Genomic DNA, 4,859 nt, shown 5'->3' with positions numbered 1-4,859 from the left:
AGGCTTCCGCCGGGCGCCCCGCGCGGCTCAGCTTGCTTTTTCTTAAACTAAATTTTAACCATTTGATTTTATCCCACAAGTACTAATGTTTTCCATCCTGCTCTAGGTCCTGTGAGGGACCCCCAAGATGAGTAAAGCCTTGGTCACTGCCCTGAGGGAACTTCCCAAGTCGCTATTTGGGAGACAAGACCACCCATCTGAACAAAATAACTAGAGAAGACAGAGTGCATTGGGGATTCATGGGACTGGTGAGGGAGGGAATGGAAAGGGACTACTAATGGATATAAGGTTCCTTTTGAAGTGATAGAAACATTATGAAATGAGATAGGAGATGGTTGAAGAACTCTGAATATACTAAAAAAACACTGAATATACACTTTAAAGGAGTGGGCTTTGTTGATATGTGACTATCTCAATAAAGTTATTTTTAAAAATTATCAAACAGATTTCTGCATTCATATCTCATATACACACTGTGGGGTAGGGAGGTAGCTGCATCTTCACTGTCAAATTGCTCTTATGAGTTGGAATTACCATATTAATATTGGACAATAAATCTTTCTCTGCTAAAACTAAGGAACCTGGGAATGCAGCCAAGGTGAGTGGATAGAGGGCTATGTTCTCTGACGATGAGGCTACAGAAAGAAAAAAAGAAGAGGCTTAAATGAAACTTACCAAAACAAAACCAAAAGCCCTGCAAATTTTATAAAAGCAATAATTTTATAAAAGCAATTATTTTACATATTTCAGAGAGAACTAAATTTTTATTGGTCTTGGCAGCACTGCTGAGGAAACTTGACATAAGAATAAACTGTGCTCGCCTCATTTCCCTGGGATTCTAGGCCTGAATGTGTTTTCCCACAACATCTGGCAGACCTTTAGCTCATCTCCCCATTCTTTTAAAAGAATTATTTATTTAACTGTATTTATTTATTTATTTATTTATGTTTAACTTACTACAGAGCACATGTGCTCACAGGGGCAGGGGGTAGAGTGAGAAAACAAGTCACCAGGTCCAAGACTCAAACCATGGTTAACCACGTGGGAGTTCAGTGCCTTAACCGCCATGCCACCTCTTGGTCCCTCATCTCCCCATTTTGAATGAACTTTCATGAGTATTCTCAATGTACAGTCCAGAACAACTCCTCCCCCACAGTGCAATGCCTATTTCCCCACAGAGCTATAAAAAATTCAGTTCGGCATATGTTTGTTGGACACCAACCATGCACAAGGCACCAGAGAAGAACACAACACGGCCACTCCTCAGGCTGTCTTCTGTCACTGGTTGTGTAATTGCTTCTCTGAGCAGTGTTGGTTGGGTTGCAAGATACCCCAGTGAACAGGGAAAGACATGATGAGCACATGCCAAAATCAGGCTTCACTTCTGGCAGAGGCTAGTTCTGCTGCTGGGTCAGGCTGGAAGTCCTGAAGTGCCTTGGTGTGATAGTCACAGTGGGATAATTCATAGTCATGCTCGGCCACTTTCATGACTTGATTTTACAGTAATTTATACCCAGGAGATAAGCCCAACCAATCCTTTCAATGCTGCTGTCAATACTGGGGACTGTCTTCCTCCTGAGCCTAGAGAACTAATGCAGGGCTGTATTTGCAAAACCGCCAGGTCCTAGGCATGGCTCTGCCACAAACTTGATATGTGACCTGGGATAAATCGGCCCTCCCCCCTTTCTGGTGCATTCCCCTTTGTAAAATGAGGTCTTGAGAGGAGGGTGATTGTTAGCCAAGGCTCTTTCCAGTTTGGCTGTCTTACATTCATAGAACCCTGGCTAACGAGGTGTAGCAACTTACAAGAGCAGAGCCAAGGGGGACTAGGCTAAGACCATGATGGAGAAGCAGTGGGATACTCTCAAAGCCCAAAGAAAAAAGAGTAGCAAGCAAGAAGGTGTGGCCAGTTCAGTTCTAAGTTTGTATAAGCTGATTTCCTTGGAGAAATAAGCTGGTGATTTGGAGGGTATTTATGCTTGCCCTGGATTAAAGAAGCAAACCAAGGGACATGCAGGTTATTTTAGTGACTGGTTAGAAACCTTTCTTAGATTCTTAATGGTTAAAGTAACCCCAGAGGTATTGGCCCTAGCAGTTGAGTGTATTTAGGAGCATTTGGTAACAGGAAGATTCCTATCCTCCCATCCAATACCTCTTTTCTCAGCAAAACAAAAATACCCAATTGACAAATCTTTTTGTGTGTGTGTGTGAGAAATATTTTTGCTATAGGGCGCATTTGCTCGCCAGAGAGACAGAGAGACAGAAAGGGAGAAATCATATCCCAGGAGGGATGGCCATGTGCAATCCCTTCTCTTTCATTCTCCTCTTAGGACTTGGGACACACACAGGCATGTTCCTGGTCTAAGTTTTAAGCCACCGTGACGAGGACTCACACCACAGTCAATTACATGGGAGTCCAGCGACATAACCATTACACCATCTGCTGATCCCCCAATCAACAAATCTTAATGATCGTATTACCATTAACGGAAGAAAGAGGCTCACTGTGGGCCAGGGTCTGTGCTAAGAACGATATCTTATTTAACCCCTCCAACAACTCTATGAGGTAAGAACTTTTATAGTCCTCATCCTACAGATGGGGAAACTGAGGCACCTAGTCTATATTCAGCATGCTTGTGGAAACTCTGGGGGATATCAGAAAGTAGAGTTATGGGATAGCACACTCCCAAAAATCAGTAACAGGACTATTAACAAAAATTGTGTCAATTATCCAGGATAAAATCATTGAAAAGATTTGCAGGAGCTGAGGGAGTACATGGATTGCACATTACGGGTAAGTTCTTATTTTCTAGCTTGAGGACAAAGTTTTAATTTTTATGCCATCACGGAACAAAGAGAAACATGACTTGCCTCCCGTAATTTGTGTAAGAGATTGAGAGTGGGCCTTTACCCTGTCCCCCATGCTCTCTCCAATGACCATCTTTTATTCTCCGGAAAGCAAAGTGGTGGCATGCAACTTTCTGTCTGCACATCCCCTCAATGCCCAGCTCTGTCTTCAACATGAAGAAATGGATACTTTCCCTGGGCAAAGAGGATCCATATTTCCGAAAATAGAAGGAAGAAGGCAAGTCAGCCCAGTCTGCCTTCCCCTCTCTGCTGTCATGACCCAAACTCCAAGTATGGTCACAGCGGATTGCCCATTCATGGAATGTATCATGTTCTTTCCATCTCTGTGCCTTTGGACAGGCTGTACTTGAGGCCTCTGTTTTTTCTTTTCTTTTTCTGTCAGACAATACAAATTCAGCCAAGATCCAGCTGAAATAGTGTCACTACATCTTGTGACTTCTAGAACTCATGTACCCTAGTCCCTCACTCCTGACAGCGTGGCTATCTGTCCTTTTCCCCCAGCCACCAAGGAGAGTACCAGGATATGGTGCAATATGGTCAGTGCATGCATGGAAGATCCCCAGCTAGGCTGATCTCTTCAACTGTGTGCTCTCCCCAACACACACACACACACACACACACACACACACACACACCACATGCACACATCTTACAAAGTACAGTGGAATATTGTGGTTAAGTGGGTGAACTAGACAACCTGGATCTGAGTCCTAGAGTTATCACCAGCAACCTGGATCTGAGTCCTAGAGTTATCACCAGCAACCTGGATCTGAGTCCTAGAGTTATCACCAGCTAAATGAACTACCTTGGGAAAGTACCTGAACTACTCTGTGACTCAGTCATCTCATCTGTAAGATGGGGATAATAACAATACTTCACTCAAAGAGTCATTTTAAGAATTAAATGAGGGGATATATATAAACTGCACAACACACTGCCTGACATACAGCAACTGCTCAACCAGTAGTCCTAGTATTATAATTGCTGCACAAGGCCTGGCACATAGGGGTATCTGATTGGGCATCTGAGCATGGGAAGACTTTAGGGGCTTATATCAGAGAGAGGCAAGGGATAGTTGGGCTACTCAAGAAAGCTGTTTTCCCTGACTTCATTATTCTCTCTTACTGCATTCTGGTCTTTACTTCAGTGCATGCATCACAATGTGTAGTTATTGCATGTATTACTTTACTTCTTTGAGGTCAGTATTTCCCAATAAACTAAGTTCCATGATGCCAGGACCCACATTTGTTTTAGCTACCACTACATCTCTTGTGCCTGCAACAGTGCCAAGTAGATAATAGGTGCTCAAGAACTAGTCACTGGAGGGAACCAGCAGATGGTATAGTGCTTACGTTGCTGGACTCCCACATGGCTGACTACAGTTCGAGTTCCAGACCTGGTGGCTTGATAATCATACCAGGCATGTATGTGTGCCCAAGATCCCAGGAGGAGAATGGAGGAGAAGGGATTGAGGCATGTTTTTTTCTGGGGGTGATTTTTCACTTTCTCTCTCACTGTCTCTGCCCCCCACACACAATCCCCATTCCCACAAGCCGACAAGTCCTATGACTTTGGAGAAAAAAGAAAAAGAACTAGTCATCAAATTAACAAATGAAAGAATTCAGGGGAAGGCGTGGGATTTAGGTGAGCCTGGAGGATAGGTAAGACTCTAATGGGTCCTCAAAAAGGCTTCTTCTTTTTTCTTTTTAGAATTATTTTATGTAACTTTAGAGAAAGTGAGAAACCAAGCCGCTAGGTCTGGGACTTGAACTGCAGTCGACCATGTGGGAGTCCAGCACCCTTAACCACCATGTCACCTGCTGGCTCAAAGAAGGCATCTTCATGGAAAGAAATCTTGGGAAACTTGAGCATATATAAGGCACTTGATGACTGGAGTGGGATCGAAGATGGGGTACAGCAAGTAGAGTCATTTGACTGGAAGAGCAAGAGACTGTTTCTCAGGGGTGGGAAAGAGGGAGTCAGAAAAAAGA

At 43.6% G+C, this 4,859-nt stretch overlaps 1 pseudogene; it reads right to left on the bottom strand.

The window, feature by feature from the left end:
* Positions 1 to 1,488, bottom strand: part of LOC102473571 (E3 ubiquitin-protein ligase TRIM68-like) — a 49,334-nt pseudogene extending 47,846 nt beyond the window's left edge.
* Positions 1,489 to 4,859: the final 3,371 nt, after the last annotated feature.

This window comes from Tupaia chinensis, unplaced genomic scaffold (assembly GCF_000334495.1).
Source record: "Tupaia chinensis unplaced genomic scaffold, TupChi_1.0 Scaffold145659_1, whole genome shotgun sequence".
NCBI lineage: Eukaryota > Metazoa > Chordata > Mammalia > Scandentia > Tupaiidae > Tupaia > Tupaia belangeri.
The sequence above is the reverse complement of the archived record's forward strand: the minus strand, read 5'-3'. Positions and strand labels throughout refer to the sequence as shown.